The sequence below is a fragment of the Talpa occidentalis genome, unplaced genomic scaffold, assembly GCF_014898055.3.
Source record: "Talpa occidentalis isolate TD23 unplaced genomic scaffold, MPIMG_talOcc4v2.1 talOcc4.2, whole genome shotgun sequence".
Taxonomy (NCBI): Eukaryota; Metazoa; Chordata; class Mammalia; order Eulipotyphla; family Talpidae; genus Talpa; species Talpa occidentalis.
In genome coordinates, this window is record NW_023602073.1 from 144,428,201 (window position 1) to 144,452,914 (window position 24,714).

General features: G+C 43.6%; 1 long non-coding RNA gene across 2 annotated transcripts; it reads left to right on the top strand.

The window, feature by feature from the left end:
- Window positions 1-507: 507 nt before the first annotated feature.
- Window positions 508-24,468, top strand: LOC129146349 (uncharacterized). Of its 2 annotated transcripts, XR_008552919.1 has the most exons (4): window positions 508-800; window positions 4,165-4,321; window positions 14,319-14,647; window positions 24,415-24,468. It is a non-coding gene; the product is annotated as an uncharacterized LOC129146349 (long non-coding RNA). The 2 variants fall into 2 exon arrangements; XR_008552918.1 differs by lacking the exon at window positions 24,415-24,468 and having other exon boundaries at window positions 14,319-15,089.
- Window positions 24,469-24,714: the final 246 nt, after the last annotated feature.

Consider the following 24,714-nt stretch of genomic DNA (forward strand, 5'->3'; position numbering starts at 1 on the left):
CAGGGAAGTCCCAGGAAGTATTTTTTTTTTCCTCTGAGGTTATCGCAGAGACAGTTGAATCATAGATTATTTTTCTCCATGGTCCTTGAAAGCTGTGGAGTCCTAAATAGATATTAGAACATACTTCATCATAACTTCATCCTGCATCTTTTAGCTGCGGGCTTCCTAGCTTCTGCCACCCTCTATTTGGGAGCTGTGCTGGGAGCGGTGTGAAGGAGGGTGCATGTGTGCTGCGTAGGAAGGAGCCGGAAGGAAGTGGGGGTACATCCCTATCGCCTATAGGAATAAGCAATAAGGTAGGTGGATGCTTGTGCTCAGATTTTGGTCTAATTTTTACCTCTACTGAGTTGCAAAGAAATTTACCATGGCTTTCTTGACTTCAGCTTTTCCACCTGCAGAATGGGAATAAAACCATCTTCCCCCTTTCTACATCACAAAGATGCCGTGGGAACAGGCAAGTGTTGCCTGGGAAGAGCTTTCAGATTCTCAAGCTGTGGGTGTTGGGAAGGGAGCAGGGCTCTCTCCCTGCGTGTTGCAGTGAGGTGTGGCAGGCAGGCTCGCTCTTCAGAGCAGAGCTTCTCTCTGTGAATCAAGAGCACCTTCTGTTGGCAACTAAGTCTCATGAGCCTTAAAAATAAAGGTACAGTGCAGCATAGAAGCAAACTTCAAGGAGACAGAGCACAAAGAATAAGACTATAAGAAAGTCTAAGGAAGAACCTCCACCCTTGGAATGTTACATCATTATGGAAGACATAAGCTCAAAGATTTGAGACTTGGGATCTGGAGTCTGTTACATTGGGGTAAGAACTGCACCTTGAAACAGGAAATTCTGATGTGAGTTCCATATCTGATGATAGCTCCCCATGAGACTTGGGTAGGTCCTTCCCCTGGTATCAGCCTGACCACATGTAACTTCCTAGCTGTCATCCACATTTTCTTTTTTACCTATGTGTGTATTTCCCACCAGTCAAAGCTGCTGAAATCCCTATGTGATTAAAAGATCAGTGATTCTGAAAATCTAGGAATCATCCAGGGTACTTCAGGACAGGCGCGTACCCAGATGCCCTTGGCAATGTGGGGGCTAGGAATCTGCATTTTCAGAGATGCACACTTAGCAAATTAGATGCAGTTGGGATGCCTTCAAAATATACTTGATAAACATAGCTGGCACCCAAAACAGCGCCTGACACAAAGGTGGCACTCTTTAACATTTAGTGAATTAAGGCATAAATGATAACCTGACTTACTCAGATCAAGAAAGACTGCCCATGGAGCAGAAAGTATAAAAACTTACTAATGGGGATTACTTTCGATCTAAAAATTCTAAGGGGCCAAGTTCCCATTAGGGTGCAAGGGAAGGTGAGAACAACGAAGGACTGGGTCAGAAGCCCAAGAGCTCTACAAGGATAACTATGAGGACGAGACCTTTCTGGTTTGAGGGTAAACCACTCCTGCTTACTCTTTCACAGGCCCGCTCTGCTCTCCAAGTCCCTTTACCATCTCTCTTGAGTCAAACTTAAGTCACAACTCTGGTGTTGACATCTGCCCCACCCAGCTCTCTGCAACCCCAGCCATCAGTGATCTTACTTTTCCCTTTACCTCTAAAATTCCCTTGCAGTCCACTAGCTCTCTTAACATTTCAGTGCTGCTGATTGAGCTTTACCTCAAGCTACCTAATGGCTAGTGAACTCACAGTTTCTCTGCAGATGGTTACAGTAAAATACCCGACCAGATGCCCAGTTCAATTTGAATTTCAGATAAACCACACATAGCTTTTGTATTATAAATATGTCCCAAACATTGCATGGGCAGTGCATGGGGCATATTGATACTAAAACATTATCTTTAGTTTATCAGACAATCAAATTGAACTCAGCATCCCGTATTTTGTTTACTAAATGTGGCAACCTTACCTCTGGATGATTTTGCTTGGACCCTTGGATCTTGTTAACCTCTAATTCTTGATTGTCACCAGTAGTTTCCGGATGACTTCCTTTGTGCTGCCTGCTCATCCTGGGTCTACCCAACACTTTCATCTTTCTGCTTTCACTGTCCTTCAATTTGCATCTTCCCAGTCCTTATTGCCCATCTTGGCTTTAAAGCACCACTTCTCTCTAACCGGTATCACTTCTATTGGAGACCATTCCAGACCCCTGTCTCCAATGTTAATGCAGTCTGTGAAGCAGAGTAGGGAGACCTGGAATAGATTTTCTCCTTGTGACTCCTACCTGGCTTCTAGTCCTGAAAAAAAAGGAGTAGGAGGTTAGAAGGAGTAACCCAGCTACAAAAGAGAACTGAGCTACAGAGCCTGGCATTTGATACTATTTTGGACTAGCTGTGGTTCTCCTGAGCAGCATGGAAGTGGAGCTGCCATTCCTTTATTTCTCTTTCTCAGGTCTTGAAAGTCAGCAAAGGAGAGTCTAGATATCAGCAAAATATATTTTTTCGTTATCTTGCAGACATCTCTTTTCTTCTTTTTCATCCCTGACCCTTGCTATCAGATTTCCTTCATCTCATCAAAGCCTATTTCCATATCCTATCTTGTATTCATTCTTCATATGTCACATGTATGTGATTCATGCAAGACTTGCTGATTGTTTTACAGATTTTCTTACTGTTGGTGACTACTCTAGTGTAATTGATAATAATAATAATAACTGATACTTATTCAGTATTTCTTAAGAGCAACCTCTATCAAGCATTACATTTTATACAGTCTCATTCCAGTCTTATATCACCTTCACTCTCAAGGTAGAGAAAAGAGAAGAGGCGATGTCTGTCAAATTGCTTTTCGAATTATGTAATTTGGTGAAGCCAACACTTGACCCCCTCTAACTGAATCACAACCCTGATGTTCACATCATCCTGTTATCCCTCCATTTAATTCACAGTAGGATCTGAGAAACATAATGGCTATTGGTCATTCAGGAATAATGCTCTTTCAAATTTGGGTTATAAAAGAACGAGCTGCAATCTGCATTTGGAAAGCAACGTTAAAGAAATCCAGTCTCCTACCAGGTCTCCTGTACCTCAATTCTACACCCACCCTTTTCCCTGCTAGAGTTTCTCATCCTATGGCTTTGCTCTAGCACACTTCCCCAGAGTCTTTCCCTCAATGATAGACGGATGGCTGCTTCAACCACTGTCTTCACTACTGTGGACTTTTTTTATCATGTGTAACTGAAATGTAACCCATCTCCCCCCGTCCCTCAGAAAAGGTTTCCTCCAGCTACAGGATCTGTAAGATTCAGGAGTATCAGATCTAAATTTGGAGCAGTGACCATGCTGAGACAATTCACTTGAGTCTGAATGTTCCTGAAGGGATAGGATTCTGTTATAATTCTATCAAAGTCCAACGGAAAATACTTCTCTCCCTTTCATAAGCTCTCCTTCTGGAAGAAATTGACCCCAGAGCTACCCTGACAGGGAGCATGATAATGGCAGGGGTGAGCTAGGGTTTCATTTCCCAAATTATCACCCAAACCCAAATCTGTCTGCTTTGTCCCCATCTCTGCTCAGAGGGCCATCTTGCTTCCAAGAAGCAGTGGGATTTATTGACTTTGCTTGAATCAAGGAAGAGTGGGAAACAGAAAGTCAAAAGGTATTTTATTTTTACCATTAAAAATTTGTCAGTGAAAAACACTGCTGTAGTCTTAAAGTCTTGCTTAATTTCTGTAGAGTATCATTATCCTTCCATAGAGTATCATTGTCTCTTGCCCCCCAGAGATAGTGCTGTATACACCTTTTACATTCCCTTTGGGACTTGACCTTTCTGGTGAGCTTCAGATTGAAACACCAAAGCCCTGGGTCTGTGAAACCCAGGATGCAGAAAACTTTTAGGAAATAATAGTGTCAGCTTACTGACACACACGTCCATGGGTCTGGTATACACATGGCCTCAAGGGCTAGGTTCTGGATCATCTGTGGGCAACTCTTCCTGAGGTCCAGTCTGTGCTTGGAATTTCTAGTGGCTCACTGGGCATTGAGTCCCCATGGTCTGAGTATCACTGAGTGGGATGGACAGACGCTGTGACGAAGTCCTCCCTGAGGGCAATAGAAGGTAAAATCTGGCCTTTGACCAATGCATGGGAATTTCCATCACTTCTCAGTTGAGCTTGAGATATTCTCAACTTTTTTACCATGGCACTTTTTCTTCTATTCTAGTTCATTGGAGACACAGTTCTTAGGACACAGTTCCAGCACTAGGCAAGAGTTCATCTTGATCCAATTAGGTAACTGGAAGAAAGAAAGAATACCCCTTGTTACACCAGGAAGGAGGAAGAGTTTTGCCTAGAATCCACTGGTCAGAGTGTGATACGTGGTAAGTTGAGGCAGAGGAAACCTACATGGATAGGACCCATGGGTCCTCCATTTTACTACATTAACATCTAAATGTCACCACTCTAAAGGCCTTTGTGGCCGGTAAATTAAGGATATTTGGATGATTGATCCAAGCAGTGCTTGGTGCCAGGTTCAGATGAGATAATTATGCAAAGTGCTTAGCAGAGGGCCTGGGGGGTAATGAGTGATGAAAAGGGCGGTGGTGGTATTAGCTTCTATTGCTGTGATACAAATTACCACACAGATAATAGCTTCAAGAAACACAAATTGGGCCTCCCCAGTGGCATAGTGGGTTTAGCGCAGCGCTGTGAAGTTGTTCGCAGACTCTGCAGCACGGGTTCGATTCCCGGCTGGCCGGGGAGAGACCCACATGGCACAGCAGACCTCTCCTGTCTCCCCGCTGCTCCCCTCAGCAGTGTATTTCAGTTCATATGCCTGTTCTGTTCCCCACTCTATCTCTGGTGAATCCTCTCACCCTTCTGCGCCCCTGGCCTGTACCCCAGTTCTTGTATAAAAATAAATAAATCTTTTTTAAAAAAAAAGAAACACAAATTTATTACTCCATAGGTCGTCACCCTTACAGCATCCAGCTGGGTTCTCTCTGAGTCTCACCAGGCTGAAAACAAGGTGTTGATTCTGGAGTTGCTCCAGAAGAATCAGCTTTCAAGCACATTTGGGTTGTTGTTGGCAAAATTCAGTTCTCTGGGCTCGGAGGATGGACCTGGGCCCTTGCTTCCTTCCTCCCGTCAGCTGGCATCTCTCCACGTCAGGTCACTTGATTCCCTCTCAAGTGGGTGTTTCCATTTTCAATTCACGGAGGTGTGTGGGCTCTCTCGTGCGCTCTGGCTGCCTCTCCTACCACCAACCAGAGAAAACTCCCTGCTTTTAAAGAACTCACCTGTTGGGTTGGGCTCACCCAGATGATCTCTGTATTTTAAGGTCAGGTGACTGGGACCTTCAGTTATCTGCAAAATCTCTTACTGGGGACCCATATCTGTGCTTTATTGACTCATCGGTGAATAAGAATCTTTAGAATATGCACCCTGAGTTCAAGGGTGATGTCCATGGGTGACTCAACCTTTTGACCAGTCTCTGGGTATACGAAGAGAGACAATAGCCGAGACTAATTTGGAGTCAGATGGTAGAAACCACCTGTTTGGGCTCAGAAGGCAGAATTCATGAGTTTGCTCCTCAGGACAGGAAAGAGATGCAAATAAGAAGTGCATGGAGAAGAGGCACTACACCATGTGGTGGGGAAACTGAGGACTTTTTGTTTTTAAGCATCAGGCTATTTCATATTGTAGTTGAGCTTTTTTCCCCTCTTTTTTTTTTTTTTTCCTTCAAGTTTCTCCACAGTACTGAATTGCTCTCTGTGAAGATTTGAGGGAACTGAATTTCAGGGTTGGACAGATGTGGTGCTGAAGAGAATCCGGGTCAATTACCTAGACGCTGAGGCAGAGGCAGAAGAAGAGCAGAGCCACCGGTGGCCCTGGGATTTTGTAGTGTCCTCAAAGGGGAAACGACCTCCACAAGTTTAAAGGGAAGCACCATGGTCACAAAAGAGATTTCAGTTACACACACAGCCTAGCTGAACAGACAGCTAGAGGTCATCTCCCTAGAACCCTGCTATAGAACTAGACAGCACACATGTTTTTTCCTCCATTAATAAGTTCATCTGGTCATGAGGTCATTCAACAAACCTCTATAGTACCTGTTACACGATACAAGGCATCGCTTTAGGTATTGAGGCTTCAGTGGTGAACAAAACCAAGTTGCTGGTCTCCTGGAGCTTATGCTGAGTTGAAGGACATGGCAATAGTCTAACAAACAGATGCAAAAAAATATCATTTTAGTTGTAAGTGTTAGGAGGAAAAAAGCCACAGGTAGGAAGATGCTGATGCTACAGACTATTTCTGATGAGATGATCAGGGAAGGTCACTCTGAATCAACTCCTGAGAAGGTCAGGAGCGATGGAGAAATGGGCTGTGTGACCATCGGTGAGTGGCCCAGGGGCCCCGCATTGCCCCGGGAGGAGTGTGAGCAGGAAGGAAGTGACATATTCTTTAAATTCTTGCTCAGTTTGCTTTGAAACTGCCTAGGTAAATGCTTTGAGACTATGGATTATGAATGAAAGTGTGTTCTCAACAGATGCATGGAAAAGCCCACAACTGTAAGGGTTTCCAAGGATTCCCAGCCTAACCTAGGGGACCAAGGAGGGCTGTGCCTAAGCTGAGATGGGAATGAAGTCCCAAAAACCCCTCTCTCCAAAACTGTTTGGGGCTCGAGGCCACACTCTTGAGTAAACTTGTCCAAAGGAGGTTGACCATGGTCTCTATGGTGGCATGACAAGAGATGGTGCCCAGAAGGTGAATGGGTGGCAATGTTGTCCTTATTTAGAAAGGCATGGCCCCCAGCTCCCAACCAAGACATGTAGGGCCCTGTCAGGACCCGGCACCCAAACTGGACCTGGTATGTGACAGGTGCCCAAAAACGATTTGTTGAGTGCATGGATTGGGAAAAAGTAATAAAAATGTGATTTTCTAAGCGGAAGGGTTATTTCTGTCAGAACAGAAGTAACTGTCTATTCTCTAAAACTTACACCAAAACAATGATAAACCTGGACACGGATTCAGTGGATTCAGTTCCACAATGGGGGAATTTTATAATAATTAATATTGTTAAACAGAGAACACGGTTGCCCTCACAGGTGAGCTCCAGGCCTTGAACATCCTGGGTGCTGGAGTCTCTGTCAGTCGCGGGACAGCAGCATTCCTCCGAGGGACAGGAAGTTTTTCAGGAGACAAGAGTGATCACTTTATAAGAGCCCCTGACCCTAAATGAGGGTGGTGGGCACTGAGCATTCTGGAAAATGGGGAATTCCCCAGACAGCGGCTGGCTGAGAAGTTGAGTGGAGTGGAGGACATAGTGTAGTTGGATGAGGGGTGTCATGCAGCCATCTGACTCCCGTAAAGTCCATGCTCCCCTCTGGCTTCCCTGGATCTCTTGACATCACTCTCTCAACGTGACTTCTGTTCTTGGCACGGCAAAGTACTACTCACTGGAATCAGAAAGTGGCGGAGCTGAAGGTTTGGAGGCGGTTGGACTCACACCCCCTTGCAGGGAAGACCACCTTCCCTCTCACTTCTTCTGCGCCCGGCCTGTGAATGAAGACTCAACGAAATGAGTTTGGGGGCAGCTGAAGACCCCCGAGGCACGGTGGTCCAATCCTTTCCCTTAGTCCATTTGCTTTTAACTCTCTCTTGAGCAACTGTTCAGTAAAGTTAATAGCTGCAAGCTCTTCGGGGGAAGGTTTGCTAAAATCATGTCCAAGAAAATAAATATAATGAATGAACAATCTCTGGAGAAAGGCTTGACATTTAAAAAAAAATGTAAATTAGTCTCACAAGGATCTGCTATGAAATAGGCAAAGTGCATTAGTACAAATGAGATATTTTTACAGCGATTATAGGAGCCCTCTCCTGGGGACCACACCTGAACTCTTAAAAGCTGAACCAAAACCCAGTTGTGTACCCAGGAATCTAGCGTGACAGATTTGAATGTATTCCACTAATAACTCTTCTCACCCCAGGCCTGCATTTCAGTGCACGGTTCCCCTGTTGTTCAATGAGCTTTGATACAAGGATGCTGGAGCATGGCTTTGAACTCCTCTGAACCCAATTACAGCCAGCCATTTGGAGGTGCCGTGGTGGGTTGGTGGTAGAACAGCGCTCTCTGAACTAGCGCACAGAGAGTTCAAGAAGGAGTTGACTGCGGCGGGTCTGGCAGCCAATTCAGACATGGAACCGTGCCGCCAATGGCACTCCTGTCTGCCAGCCTGAAACGCGGATGGAGAATATAAAAGGGAAATTCAATTAGTTCACCAAAAACGGATTGAGCAAAGCGAAGGGGCAGCCGGTAGCAGCTTTGCTTCTTTGATGTGCGGGAGACTTGTCTTGCTCCAGCACGTTCCTTGCACCAGCTGGGGGTGCTGAGGAGAGGTCTCTCCCCCACGGGAGGGGAGGCATTGCCCCTCCCCAAGGCAGTTCCCAGCTCTTCAATCAGAATGGAAGTCAGTGTTCCAGGTGAGAATCCCAGGCTTTTTCTCTCCAGATCAGCTTGGGACCAATTAAGGTGACCCCAACAGAAAAAAGGGGAGCCAGCAGGCAGGCGATTGCTCTTGTCCCATGGGGCTCGAGGTTGACACACTTTCCTTTCAGACAAAGGGCATGGCCCCAGAGAGTATAGTGCCCAGGATAAATTTAAAAAAAAATAAAATAAAAAGAGGGTGTTTGAGACCAAGCTCTAAGAAAGGGGCGGCATTTTATTTATATCATAAATCTGTTTTGTTTTATGGTCTGACCGTAAAACCTTAAAGTGACATTTTAAATCTGGACTCCCTAACATGCTTCTGTTTTAGTTGATTGAAGCAGACCTGACCTGCCAACCCCTGAAGCCGGGGGGTCGTTCACACTTGTCCTCTTTAAAGTTTGGAGAGGTCACGGGGTGAGGCGCTGGCATGGTTAATTTCTCAGTTTTGCTGGAGAGAAAAATCACCACACCTTTACAAGGAAACGTACCTTTTTGTTAGCCTCTTGGACTCTGGAGACCAGGGGTAGGCAGGTTTTTCCGAAGCAGCCAAAATACATCCCTGAAGGCAGCTTCTCGATCTTTCGCTGGAGCCCGTAGGCAGACTAGTCTCTGCACGAAGTAAACGCTTCCTTGTCTGGCGAGGCAGCCGAGCTCTTCCTTGAACATGGCAGGTGTGACCCTTCCTTGAACACGGCAGGTGTGATGGAGACGCGAGATGTGGGACCTGCCCCACCCAGCCTGGGGCGTCCTCGGGAGGTTCTCATGGGGGATGTGGACGGGACAAGCCCCACGTGCTCTGCCATCTGCGGCTCCCTTGTCCATGGCTCCTTAGTGTTCCCCCTTCTGGCCTGTGTTCCAAGCCCCACTTACTAGTTCTGACAGCCCCTAAATCCCCCAATTTTGTGTCGACCCAAAAGAAAAACCTTCCACTTGTGAGTTTTTGGAGGAGGACACAGGTGACACCCCCCTGAAACCACCAGCACCTTAGTAATCTTGGGGACCCACCCTTTCTCTCTCCCCTCTCTTTGGCTTTCTGCGCCTTCCCTCCAGCCCCGGCTCTCCTGCACAGTCAGAGAGGAGGATTGCCTTGGGGTATTTGCAATCTCTGTTTTGAGCCCTACAATAAAAAGCTGTTGAGTAGCTCCTTCCCTCAGAGAGCTCCGGCTCAGAACACAAAGAAGCCTTGGTGTGGAAGTGGGGTGAACACCTTGCGTTTACTTCTGCGTACAGCAGACAACGAGATAGATGAATGTAATTTTCTGCCCTACTGACATCAGCAATTCTCAGCTTTTGGCTTTTCCTTCCCTCTTCCTCCCAACACATGAGAAATGGCCCCGGTCCTTCCTACTATCCCGGTGACTTTTCCACTTCTGCACATTACTGCAAGTAGATGGAACCTTCCTCTCGCCCAGCTTGCTGCCAGCTCTCTCTCCCTCTCTGTGCTCCCGCCAAAGCCTCCTCCCTGGACTCCTGCCGATGGTCCTTCTCCATGTTCATGGCTCACAAAATCACGGTATTAGCATCAATGTGCCAGGAATTGGGCTGAGCACTTTGCACAAATGATCTCAGTGGGTCTGTACTGGCGTCCAGAGGGTGAGGTGAGTTACTGGGCAGATAATCTATTGATTTGCTTTGAATTTTCTTGAATGTGCAGTGGTGGTGGTTGACCCACTGCAACAAGTTCAAATACCTTTAGCACTTCTTTGTGGGACTGACATCAATGGACCTTCTCGATTTTTCTCCCCATTGCCACTCCTTTGATGGAGCCACTGGGATGAGAGACTTGTCTGACTCCTCCACTGTTCTGCTTTGTTACCTGTGCTTTAGAAAAACCTCTCACTCCTGTCTTCTGCCACTCCTTCCATCCTCACCTGGTCAATCCTGCCCACCCATCAGTAGATACTGCTGCTTGCTCTCCCAAAATGGATGTTCTCTTCATTTTTGCCAAAAGAGCCCCAACTTTGTTTGCAATAGACATGTGCCTCTTCAGAATGTTGCCCTCCTGGGCCTCCCTGGTGGTGCAAGGGGTTAAGTCTCAGCACTATGAGCTACCGGCAGCCACTGCAGCACAAGTTCGATCCCTGGCCAGGGAGCTGACCCACATGGCACAGCAGACTCTTCTGTCTTGCCCACTGCTCCCCTGAGTAGTGTATTTCAGTAGATCTGCCTGTTCTGCTCCCCACTCTGTCTGTGGTGAAATCTCTTACCCCCCTCCCCTCTACCTCTGGCCTGCACCCCAGCTCTTGTATGTATAAATAAATAAAATAAATCTTCAAAATGTTGCCATCCTTGGAGTCTCATGCCTCCTCGGTTGGTCATGTCATCTGTTTCAGATCCACAGAGCAGGAGCAAATGCTCACCAGGGCATCTGTGAAAGTTCCATTCTAATATAATAAGCACAGCTCCTTCCTCCTGATGATCCCTGCTTCTTGCATAGTGTGTGGCTCTGTGCCTGGAGGGAAGCCGCCATCTTGCCACCAGATGGCCAAGAGGAACAGGTTACGGACAGAGAGGGGAGGAAACAACAAGGTGTCTGGTGTCTTGGTGACTTCCTTGGGCAGCAGCACTTGTTCTGCGTAGCATATCTCTGACTTATTATTTCACAGAAAAATAATGGAATTCCCTGAGAGGTTAAATCATCAAAATCAGGTTTCTACAGTCAGATGAATATAATCCCGACATACCACCTGTCAAGGCAGAATTCAAATGGTAGATAGTTTTGAAGGCAACACCCTAGTCAAAGTCACAATCAACTCTGACATGGAATAGAGAGGTAACCTCTTAATCGCTCCTGTTTCAAATTGTCTCTCTAACATTTTGACTATTATTATCTACTCTGCGACCAATTTCAAAAGATGCTTTTCAAATATAGACAAGACCTTGACCTTCTCCAGTCAGCAAAACAATCTCCTATAACATCCCATAATCATGCTTAACATGAAACCCAGCATCTTCCTATGTGTGTTTCCACTGTCTATAAACTGAGTCTTGCTTTTGACACCCCTATCCACTCTCCCCACCTCGTCTTCCTTGGTCTTTTACAAGTCCTTGAAGACCATAAATGTATTCCGAAACCAGCTTTCTCATACTTCTTCTCTTTCCAAATATTGTCATCCCCACGCCTTCTGTTCCTTTAGGTCTCTACTTAAGTATCAGCCCTTAGAGACACTTCCTTGATTATCTGTTCGAGATAAAATACTGCATTCATCTATATCCCTCTGCTTATACTCTGTTATCTTATAGCACTTATCACTACTTCTATGAATATTATATCATATTATATTACATTAATTTTTGTTCATTTGTATTTATTAGCTGCCTTCGTGATTAAAATAGAAACTTCATTAATCAGGGAATTTTATCTGCCTTCCACACCACAGAATCTCCAGTTTAGAATAGCATCTAACACCTAGTAAGTGGCCAATAAATAATTATGGAATGAAGAATTAGAAGGAAGGGAGCTAAGAAGGAAGGAAATAGGAAAGAAAGGAAGGTAGGTCACACATTTTGAAGAGAAACTTGAAATAGTTACAGTGCTCCTTAAGTCAGAGAAAACGAAGGCCTGATTTAGGAGCTGCAATTCCTCTGAGGACGTTTTCCCAAGAACAAGTGACAATTACTTGAGATAACATCTCCCTGGATTCTTCCTTACATCAGAAGATGGTAAAATCGCTAATGCTATGAGCGACACCTTGCTCTTGCAGTTGCTGGAGGGAGTGGTGTTAACGTTGCCACAGCAACAGCACATCTTATGTAAAATCTCCAACTTGCTGCAGATGTGGGAGCCAGTTTAAAAGTTTTCTCGGGGATTCAAAAAATATACACTGTTTTCTGATTTGGCTGAACTGATTGCTTTTGCTTATTCACACAGTGCTTCAAATAATAATGAAATTGCTTTCTAACTGTGTCTTTTTTTTTTTGGAGGGGGGAGCCAGAGACCATGTTGGTATTTATATGTAAATTGATGTCAGAAGTTCTAGTGCCATTGAGGAAGATTGGGAAGAGAAAGTTTGTAACACATTAAATAGAAAATGACTTTGAGTCTCTCTATCGGTGTGACTTCCTGGGGTTTGTAGACACAGGGCGTTTTTCTGTGCTTGGAACGCTCATGTCACTTCCCTTGCTGCGGTCTTCAGAATTTCTGTTTTCTCTGCTCAGTTACAACCAGATATTGTCACAGCTTCTTTCTTCCTTTCCTTTATGTTTGTTCTCCACTCAAATGATTCTTCCTCAGGAGGACTCCCTGAGTGTCCACCCCAAAATGAGTGAGAATAGCGACTCTTGCCTTCTTGCACTTCTTCACTTCAAATTCTGCAATCCTCTGTATCTTTATAATACTGTTTACTGCCTGTCGTTCTTCACATATTTATTTGCTTACTTGCTGTCTCCCTCATGAGAATACAACCCCATGAGGACAGAGACATCCTTGTCTGCTTTGTTGACTGCGTCTGAGAAACATTTCACTGTATAGACATGTAACCATTTACTTATTCATCAATGATGGGTGGGCTTTTTGGTTTTTATCCAATTTGAGCTTCTACTATAAAGCTGCTAAGATCAAATAGATACAGGTCTTTGTGGAGAGGTATGTTTTTATTTCTCTTGGGTAAACACTCAAGAATGGAATTGATCTGTCATTTGTAAGGGTATCTAAATTTATAAGAAACTGTCAGACTTTTTTTCAAAGGCATTGTACCATTTTGGATCTCACCAGCAATGCAGAAGAGTTCAAGTTGCTCCACAAACTTGCTAACTCTTGGAATTTCACTCTTTTATTTTAACCATCCTGCTGAACATGCAGCAGTGTTTCTTCGTGCCTCTGATCTGCGCTTCCTCAATGCAATGATGTGGAGCATCACTTCATGAGTTTCTCCAGTATTTGTCTAAATTCTTTGATGAAAGGGTGCTCATGTTTTGCCCATTTTTATTGATTTGTTTTCTTATTCTCAATGTTTACTATAACTCAATGTAAGAACAATTGCATAAAAATACATTCCTGCACGTTTGTTAAGATTGTTGTTAAAATTACATTCCTTACATTCTCCAAACATAGTTTTTTTTTTTTGAATACAGAAATTTTGCCTCTTATGCATAATTAGAATGAGCTTCATCATGAAATGAGAATTGTGTTCTCATCATATTTTCAATTTTGCCTAGGACACAGGGATGTTAGTGCTGAATTTGGTGTTTAATGATGGGATGATATCATTTTAGGTTTTGATCTATGTGTTCACTCTCCTATTTGCTTTTCTATTTTTCTCTTAAGTCTTTATGGTTTCAGTACGTGCCATTGTTTAATTATGTAGCTGTAAATTTCCTTTGAAAGTAAATGGCATATGTCTCGGTTTCTTCATAGTTATATGTGAATAAAGCTACTTGTAACTCAACATAAGCGAATGTTAGAAATTTCACTAGTATCTTGACTTTGCTAAAATGGTTTTGGTTTTCTTGGATTGACACTCCAAAATGTCCTTTCTACAACATGGACACTAATGTAATTATTTTCCCTGTGTTTCTCGAATACTTTTTGCCTTGAATACTTACAATTATTCCTATTCAGAGCAGAATTTCACAATATGATATATACTTTTAGGGTGTTTAATGAAAGCAAGACATTATTTTTAAAAACAAAGTACATGAATTTGTGTTTATAAATGTGTACCTCTTTAAACGGATAAGGTTTTGACATCAGTAACCATATCTTAACATCTTTATATTCCTCATAATTCTATGCTTAGCAAAATATCTAATAAAATAATTCCCTATGCTTAGCAACATATCTGATAAATGTTACATAATGTAGATAAAGGATAGATAAAGGAGCAGCAGTGATGACTAACGTTTTGCACACCAGTCATTTATTTATTCAGACACTTCTTCTATTCTAGGGCGCACATATGTGAACAGCCCTCAGGGAGCCGAAGAGGATTATAGAGCTGGAGGGAACAGCCATACTGTTCTCCAAATGCAGTGTTATTCCTAGAACCATCATGTCCACTTAGTGATCAAGCAAATGAAATTAATAAGAGAATGAAAATGAAGAGGAGCTGAAGCTGCTCCGTGGGGGACAGAGCTCAAGAGGAGGAGGAGCTGTGGGTGAGGAAGGAGGCCTTGAGGTCTGAGGCGGCAGTGAGCACTCTCACGTTGAATCCAAGGGTTAATTTGGCATAATAAAATCAGCACGAACACTGCCAAAGAGGCCTGAGCAGACCCTCAAGTAAGTAATTAATTCTGGCTGCTTTCCACTCTCTTGCTTTCATCATTCTTAATGTTATCTAATTGTAAAATTATTCTTCAAACCTTGATGGCATAAAGGAAGAAAATGCCAGAGCCAGCCTGTCTTTCTTGAGGGCACGGGTGCCTCCTGCATGTTGGTGGAAGTGCCGAAGACACCACTAATTAAGGGAGTGTGAACACTTGAAAACTTTTGATCTACTTTCATAAAATAGCCTGAAGAGTTCTAGAAAAGCTCTTCCTGCATGCGCTGAGCTACCATCTGATGGAAAGCACAGAGGGGAAGTCTCCCCAACTTCTGTGACTCTCGCAGTGACCTTGAGGGAATCTGCTATGGGGATATACAGAAAAGACAAGTATGTAAGGAAGAGACAGAAGTCTCTGGCCTGGCCTCTGGCCATCACTGCTATTGGGGTGATGGGGGAAAATCCCCAAAACCAGGGTGTGGCAAGGCCCCAGTGCCAAGAGATTTAAATTCATGTCAGTACAACCAGATAAATGAATTCTTCATTGTTAAAGGACTCTCTTTCATCCCTTGTATCTCTTCCTTCAGACATGAAGTTTCTTCCACAGACAAAGTCATTTCTCAGTCCGTGACCGTGGCAGGAGAGACCAAGCTGTCTTTTCCACTGTGATTACCTGCCTCTACTGAAGGTCTCGGGGTCTCTAGGTAGCCTTGGCAACATAAGTGCAAGGCACTATTAAAATAATGACTATTTTCTTCAGTCTAGTTAAAAAATAGAGGAGACAGCCTTGGATGGCATCCTAGTCAGGGGGAAATATCTCATGTGTCTCTGGGGTGAGATAAAAAACTGAGGGCTTGACCTCTTAGGGGCCATTTAAGCCCTTCGGGTCCTCCCCTGTCTCTTTGTCTCCTACAAGAGCAGTGGTAGTATTAATTCTGTGGCTGGCTAAATTCTAACTGGGGTAATTATACTGTCACCCTCTGGTCCCCTAGAGATTCAGTTAGAAAAGTTACTCTTTGATCATGCTCTTAAATCCTACTGCGCTGGGCTTTGTAACATGGCAGGTGAAGAATGGCTATTGGATTCCGCTGCCTCCCTCCGCTGGGTGAGTGATGCTAATTCTATGTATGTATTCTGCTGAGTGCTTGGGGATCCTTCAGGGGAAAGTTGCTGCAGTAAGCATGAGCTATTATTAGTTGAGTCTCAAAACAAGAGATTGTTGTCCTAGGCTATATTCTTTTGATAAATTTTAGTTAAAGCTCTGAACAAACCTATCAAAAGGATGGAGAAGATTGCTAGAAGTTTAGGACTTTCTTGCTAGAAGTTTAGGACACACACACACACACAGAGGTGTGTATTATGTGTACATACAATATATCTGTGTATTATGTATGGATATGTTTTTTGGGAGTTAAAAATAAGTTCCTTTACTGAGGCAACAATTTCCATGATAAAAGTCCAGGGACCTACTGGGTTATAGTTACTTTAGATTAAGTCTCCATGTGGACAGGCCAGTGAGATGTGGGCACTGGGGTTGGCACCTGAGCTGGATCTTTCTGGGTGATTTTGATTGAGGATTAAAGATGACAATGGATGATGCTTTAAAATGGTGATGGAGTCATGGAGACAGCAATTACAGACAGTTCAAGGAAACTTCCCATATGCTAAATGAAAGTCTTAAAAGGAATGACATAATTACAGAGAGTTTGCAGGCTTAGTGCCTTGCTGAGCACAGAGTTTATTTTATTTATTTTTAAAGATTTATTTATGCATGCAAGAACTGGGGTATAGGCCAGGGGTATGTGTGGGGGGGGGGTGTGAGAAGATTCACCAGAGACAGAGTGGGAAACAGAACAGGCAGATTGACTGAAATACACAGCTGAGGGGAGCAGTGGGCGAGTCAGGAGAGGTCTGCTGTGCCATGTGGGTCAGCTCCCTGGCAGGAGATCGAACTCTGGCTATGGACATCTTCATAGTGCTGTGTCTTAACCCCTTGCACCACTAGGGAGGCCTCATGAACATAGAGACACACCCACCATATCATTTCAGTGGCAATTCTGAGCATGCTGTGAATGTCTCTGTGCTTCAGTCTCTTCCATTGGGTATCCTTTCCTTCCCTGATGCTACATTTCAAGACATAGGTTAGCAGTTTTCATAATCCCACATGGAAACTAATGTGTATTAATATGGGATTTGTTTCATACATCAGAAAGTATGGTAACAAATGATAAAGAAGAATCACATTTGTGATCTCAGAAATATGGTAAGAAATGCAGTTGCAAAGTCTTATTTGGACAAAATTACATACTTGTGAAAGTGTGCATTTCCCAGTGTGAACAGTGCTGGAAATGAGAGCGGAAATCGACATCAAATTTCAACACGTGATCAACTCCCAGGGGTTTGGTCATTTTCATTTTTTCAAAGATTTATTTATTTATGCATACATGAGCTGGGGTGTAGCCAGAGGTGCGGGGGTGAGAGGATTCATCAGAGACAGAGTGGGAAGCAGTACAGGCGGATTGACTGAAGTACACTGCTGAGGGGAGCAGCAGATGAGACATGAGAGGTCTGCTGCACAATATGGGTAGAACCTGGCCGGGGATCACATTCATGCTGCAGTAGCTGCGAATGGCTCCATAGTGCTCCATAACCCCTTGCGCCTCTAGGGAAGACCCATTTTTATTTTTTAAAAAGTTCTGCTGAACATGGTAAGTTCCATTTGATAATGAATGTGAAATGCAGTATAAAATGGGTATAGTTTCTTTTTTTTAATAGTTTTTTTTAAAGATTTATTTATTTTTATACAAGAACCGGGGTATAGGCCAGATGCATGGGAGAGTGAGAGGATTCATAGGAGACAGAGCAGGGAACAGAACAGGCAGACTGAAGAAATACACTATTGAGGGGAGCAGCGGGTGAGACAGGAGAGGCCTGCCGCACCATGTGGTACCCTTGTCGGCTGGCCGGGATCGAACCGGCGCTGCAGAGGCTGCGGACAGCTTCACAGTGCGGCGCTCAACCACCTGCACCACCAGGGAGGCCCAAAATGGGTATAGTTTCTCTTTGCTTTTGCCTGAAATGTGATGACAGGCGTAGTGATGCTCTCCCTTCTTCTTCCCCCACCCTCCGCACTGCGGGAAGGTGTCTTGTTCACATTTGTAGAGGGCTGCGCATCGGCAGTGCCTCAGCCAGTATGTCCCCAGGATTCAAGCCCTTGGGGGGTCACCACACACCGCCTGGGTGTTTCACTCTGACAAACCACACATCAGCCCTCACGGTGCAGCTGGAGACTTGGCAAGTGCTGGCACGTTAGGGCTTGTTCTCTAGAAATCTCTCTCCTGGAATCCAGCCTCCATAAGGAAAGAAGATGGTTTTGAGTTGACTGTTGGAGAAAGAGGGATCACATTAAAGGGAATGAAGTCCTGCAGCCAACAGTCACCCTCGGGCCCCCAGACATGAGCCAGGCAGCTGGCAGGTCCAGCCTCGCCGAGTTCCTGTGTCTGCTGCTGCAGGAGAGATACCAGCGGACCCCACATGGAGAACTGCCCCCTCCGCTGCCCCCAAATCACTACCAATTACAAATACTGCTATTTTTAGCCACTGGACTTTGAAGTGCCTCATTATGTAGTAATAAAAACCAAAAATACCACATATAAGCCAAAAATTCTTTGTTGCTATTTTCCTCCGGGGGGAGGTTTCCCTTCCACATTTTGTCAGTTTTCCTGATCAGAACACCCCTGACTTATCCCCCATCTTTCCTCTTCTGTAAGACTTGTCCACCACTTCTGGCAGCCGTACCATCTCCCCTCACACCCTCACAGGGTCCATTCTGCACCCTTGAAAAATTTACTCCAGCACCCCCTTTGTGACTTTGTCCAGGCAGCTCATCACCGAACCCTCTTTGTCCCCGTAGCAGTTAGGACATGCATCTTTTTTCCTGCACTTGACATGTTTGTTTATTTTTGTTTGGGTATATATTTATTGATTTGTTTCTCCAACTGAAACTTAGGGATTAAATGACCTGGTCTTCATGGACTACCTGGCCTTAGTTTCACTCTTACCCCCCAGATGCTGCCACCATATTGAATTCTCTTCCCTCTACCTGAGTTACTCTTCCACCCTTATCCACCACTGTAGGGTAAAGAAAATATGAGGCTTTTCTGCCCTTCCGCCATCAGGATAGATGATGGATCCTTGTCCTGAATGCATGCCTGATGGCGGGCACCTGGAATAGGGTGTGGACATAGGTAGATGGGATTCAGCTGAGCTAAGACTGTGCTTTTAAGGGCGGCGTCACGGGGACGCCAGCAGCAGCAGTAGAAGCCGAAGCCGAAGCCGAAGCCGAAGCCGAAGCCGAAGCCAAAGCCGAAGCCGAAGCCGAAGCCGAAGCCGAAAGAGAAGCCGAGAAGCAGCAGAACGAATGCTAGAGAGCCCAGATAGAGTGAAGACTTGCCTGCCAGCCTCCCAGCCCCCCAGCCAGCACCCCTGCCTGCCATATGCCTGGTGAATCCCAATAAAAGACCTGCAAAAAATCACTGAGGACTCTGACTTCTCCTTTACCCGGTCTGCATGGGATCAGAAAACCTGCACTGTGTCCTGTTCCTGACCTTTACAACCACCCTTTATCCACACTCAGCCATCATGTCCCCCCTTAGCTATCACCTCCTCAGGATGGCTTCTTCAAAACCTGCAGGACTATCGTAGATGCTCCTTCTTTGAACACCATTCATAGCAATCCCCTCACCCCAAAGCTAGCGCTTCTAAAAACTGCTCTACTCCTAAAGCATCCATTTGTACCTCACAAGAGAACAAAGACTCTTGAGACCAGAGAACAGTTCCTCCTTACCCTTTTACTTAAAACAAAGCCCATCACAGAGTGTGTATTCAATAGATATTTGTCCCAACAAAAAAATAACTGAATGATTAAATGAATAAGTGACTGTTCTTCATAAATACCAGCCACATATCCCGGATTTTTAAGGATAGTTATGTTTTCAAATGTTCCAAGCCAGAATTGTGCTCTGCAGGCACAATTGTACTTGCCAAATTTTGGTTCACAGAAATAAGATCCATTTACCTATAAAAGTAAACTATAGTAGGGATATTGCCTTTCTTTATTTAGACTATTCACTTAATGTAGCCTAAACTTGCATTAACTTTTATTAGGAGCCATATCATACTGTTAGCTTATAATGAAATTGTGGTCAAATAAAATCCGCAGGTCTCTTTCAGATGAACAATTGTCAAAATGTATAAACAAACTGGCTGAATTAATAACTGGGAACAGCTAATAGGGAAACCCTATTGCTTAAAATGCAATTCTTTCCGGGCCAAATGTTCGCCCATCTTAACAGTAATTGCACAATGCATTTGCAGCTAAGGCCTCATTAAAACTTCATGCTCACCTGTGCTCCAGCAGCACTGAGGCTGCATATGGGTTAGGGCCATGGCCAGGTGATTGCCTCCTGGGCTGGCCCAATTGTGAATTTCAGTTAGAGCCACAAAAGTCTGCGCCTTTGTGCCATGATTTATTATAGGGAGCTTGTATCCCAGGGGAGCTTAAGCAATTCAGAAACAGCAGGAAGAGGCTGGGAGGCAGGTGAGCAGAGAATTGAGGACTGTTAGAGCTATTGTGACACCTTGTTAATTATTAACTCTGGCAGCAGGCTGTCAAGTTCACCGGAAGGGGAGGGTGGACCTAATTAAGTATCCAAACAGCATTTCTAAGAAACAGATAGAGTCCAGAAACAGGCCGTTTCCAGAGGGTGGGGCACAAAAAAGTGGCAAGTTACCTGAGTCCTAGGGAGCCTGGATGTTTTCCAGAAACACCTGCTAAGTCCTACCTGCCTGGCCGCCTTGCTGGGTGACAGGTGGCAGGTGGATCAAGCTCTCCATCAGAAGAGCCACTGTTGGGTTGGTGGTTAATTTTTAACATGCGGTAAAATGAACGGCACACAAACAGGAGGAGGCAATAATCATTCAGATTCCATTAGGGCGGTAGCTTAAATGACCTTTTGGATGGTATGGAGCCAGGGTACTGCGTGGTTAGCCTCAAATATAAAGTGAGTCTTGTCTGCAGGATAATTTTGGGGGAAATTATACATAAAAGACAGGGAGTCTGAAGGGATCTAGGGGATAAAAATACAGAGGTTGGGTGATTGAGAAAAATGAACCCGTGGCAGCAGGCAGGAAGAAAGGCATCCCGTGGGGGCGCTAGGAGAGAAAAGGGGACCTGCCTGGGCAGATCTGCTTCTGCACTCTTTGTATAAAAACAACAACAAAAAAATGGAGGTGATAACTATATAACTACTCTACAGAGTTGTCATGATGATGAAACGAAATCACTGTAATGAAAGGTGGACCTGCCTGGATCACCTTTTTCTGCATAGCAGGCACTGGATTACAGGAGCCACTTTATGCCCTACCGTTAGGCAGATAGGAACTGGCCAACACGAGGGATGCGCAGAGTAGCAGTGGCTTCTGGATGTCTGGGGAACATTTAGAAGCCACCAGGGACCTGATGACATCACTAATGCGAGGGCCTTGCACCCAGCCGCCTTCCCCGGGCGTCCTCAGGGTGCTCTTGGCACCTAGTGTGGGCACTTCCTGGGGACGCAGAGTTGAGAGGCGCCCCCTGGCGGTACTCGTGTGCAGGACAGCGCTGTCCTTGGCTGCCCCACCTAATTACTCAGTGTCTGTAGATTTTTTTTCTGTTTATGTCAGTGAAAGGTACCCTTTATTGAAAACCCGGGAAATGCAGGGAAGGCAATGGCAATGCAGTGCAACTACTCACAAACACTCCCTTTTGTAACCTTAACATGCTTTATTTCCTTCCAGCTTTTTAAAATTTCTGTACTGACAAGTACTCTGGCTATTTACAAGTTATATCCTCTGTTCTTCTCTCATCTTAAATTTAACCAAAATGGAACAGTCTTTTGTCATTATTACTAAGAATGAAAGGGAATCTTTAGTGACACTTTTGTGTAAGTTGATAAATTTAATGTCTCTCCGTCTCTCTCCTCTTTCTCTGCTCTCTCTCCCTCTGTGTTACTCATCTTCCTGGTATAATCTGACATATTAGTCACTGAAGGTTTTTCACATTATATTATTCTTCTTTTAAAGATTTATTACTTTGATATTTACATATCATAAAATGAAGTTAAACTCTTTAAAAAGGAGACATAAACAAAAGCTCTCCCACTGTGGTGGGTTTAGAACTCACAAGGAGAGATTATGGAATTAACAAAACAAAACAAAAAGAGGTTTGATGAGAAATCTTCAGAAGCAGGCTCAGTACTTGAAGCCCTGTAGGTCTCTGGTGGATGCAGCGCTATTCAAAAATGGGCCATTTGAGAAAACTCTGGAGGCTTCTATTTGCATCATGGTGTTAATCTTTCCTGCTCACTGGCTTCCCCACTGCCACTGCTGAGTAGATGTTGCCCAGTGGGTCTCAGCTGTAAATATTCTTAAAAATAAATAGAGTGCTTCCAGTTTACAATGCTCACTTACTTTGTGCATCTCCAAGATCATCTTTAAAAGTAGGAATTATTGTGTTCATTTTACATGAGCACTGAGACCCACAATGGCTGAGTTATTTTTCCAGGGCCATGTACCTACTAAGTGGCATAACCCCAAGTCTAGGCTTGAGTCACCCAGGTGGGGTGACATCTCCTGACTTACCTGAAAAAACAGAATGTCAGTGACTCTACCTTGGGGTCAAGGTCATGAATGGTTTTCTCTTTGTTGGAGGAAATGGCCTTCACTTAAAGGCCATTCACTGCAGGGTCCAAGTCCTATTCTTCTTCTTAAGAAAAAGAGTCAATTAGTCTACATAATTGTTTGCAGAAGAATTTACTTTTTTTCCACTAGTGTTATTTTTGAACTACATTGAACACATCCGTACACAAATTCACTCTCCTTGCAGGAAAAGAGCACTTTAATACATGTTTTAATTTCCCTTATTTAAATTGCTAATCAGAAGAATAAATAACATGAATCATTTCTTTAGTTTATAGAGTCAAGACCCTTAACAGTACATTCACCTCGAAATTTGGTATGATGCCAAAGGGTTTAAAACATAATCTAAAAAATATCTAATTTTATCATCACAATTTTGTTCTTTTCATTCTGTATGTAAGCTATATAGTATATTTAATATATGTAGCAGAATTAATATGTACTCAATTAATGACAATGTACTTAACATCTACATAGTCTGTGTATTAAATATATATGTATATTAGATATATACGATCTAAGTATTTTCTAAAGGGTAAAAAACTTCAGAAATCTACATTTTCTTCATAAATTATCCCTTTATTAAAGAACTAGAATCAAAAGGAAAATTTATTCTCTATTGAAAGAAGTAATAATATTCCAATTTAAAGCAAGAAATTAAAACACACAAAATAATATTTAGAGAAATATTACCACCTTCTATGTTTTGTAAATAGCAATTTACCTTAATTTGGGATTATGACCAAAGGGCAGTCTTTCTGCTAATTGATTTCCAGATCTATTTCCATTTGCTCCTGTCATTGTGACTCTGTCTAAGAAACAGGAAGTGGGAATTTAGGTCTCCGTGCCTTTCCAGAATATTTTTTGATCTTTTGATATTATAGGTGATGAAAGTCATCTAGCATCATTGCTTTTTCAGTAGGAGGTAAAATTTAATGTATAATGGCAAGTGTTTACTGCAATAAGATTTTTTTCGAGGTTAGGAAATGATCGAAAATAGTTGTACTTTAAAGGAACTAAACTGTTATAAAATACTGTGCTTTCAAATAGTTTGCAATCTGAAATAATATGCCTCTTGAATAAACCAAGACTCTTATTTCACCATTACCTACATAACCTATAACTGGAGCTTTATAATTTATATGGCTGAAAAATAGTCATGTTTTCTTATATTGCCTGTGATTAAACATGAACTCATTAGCTGGCCACTACCTTATGTTTCAGGTTATTTTCAGAGATATGGTAAATCTGCTGAAATTCCTTTCCTAACTTGATTTCTCCCTTTGTTGCACCTTGATGACACATCCAGCAATAAGCTAAATGCTTTTTTATAAATTGCTTCACATAAATCCCTCCACTTTCCTGTGAAGAAAATATTATACTTTCCATTTTGTGGATGAAAAGACTGAACTTCTGACCAACAGAGTAATATTTCAAGCAATTACTGGGAACTCCCTGGTGGTGCAAGGGGTTAAGTCTCAGCACTATGAAGCTATCTGTAGCCACTACAGTGTGAGTACAATCATGAGTTCTGTTCCTGACCAGGGAGCTACCCACCCGGCACAGCAGACCTCTCCTGCCTCGCCCTCTGCTCCCCTCAGCAGTGTATTTCAGTAGATCCACCTGTTCTGCTCCCCACTCTGTCTCTGGTGAATCCTCTCACCCACACCTTTGGCCTAGACCCAGTTCTTAAAAAAAAAAAATCAAGCAATTACTAAATGACAAAGCTGACATCTGAATCCCATCGAAGGCGCCATAATCTGACTTCATTTCTTTTTTCCAGGCCATATTATTTCTGTAATTGGGTTAACTTTATGAAAACCTACAGCTTCAGCAAGTCGCTAAGTACTCACTTTACTTCTGCCCACAGCGAAGTTCTTACTCCTCAGTCTATTAGTACCGAGAGGTGGTGTGAGGATTCCTCTGGCTCCAATAACACAGGGAGCCCCGGGGAGAAATCAGAGGATACGTTAGCATGTACTTAATATAAGTACCACATTTACATAGCTACTGATTACATTTACATTTCTTCACCTGTCTATTGCAGCCTCTACCCAATCAGATGGCAAGCAGAGAAAACACCTAAGAAGAGAAGAATGTATAAAAGAATTCACCCAATTTGTCTCTTAACATCACTAAATCCTCTTTTGTAATTTGCAAAAAAGAAAAGATAGGATAAGCATCCTCGATTCTGACATCACTCTTACTTTGAATTCTGTGGGTGCTATATATTTCTGCGAGGAACAAAATGACTTAGGTCGCTGTTAATTAATGAAGTTGAACAGCTAGAGATAGGATATGCTTCGCTGTGACCCCCCACAACAGTGCCTGTGCCAGGTCCCACTGT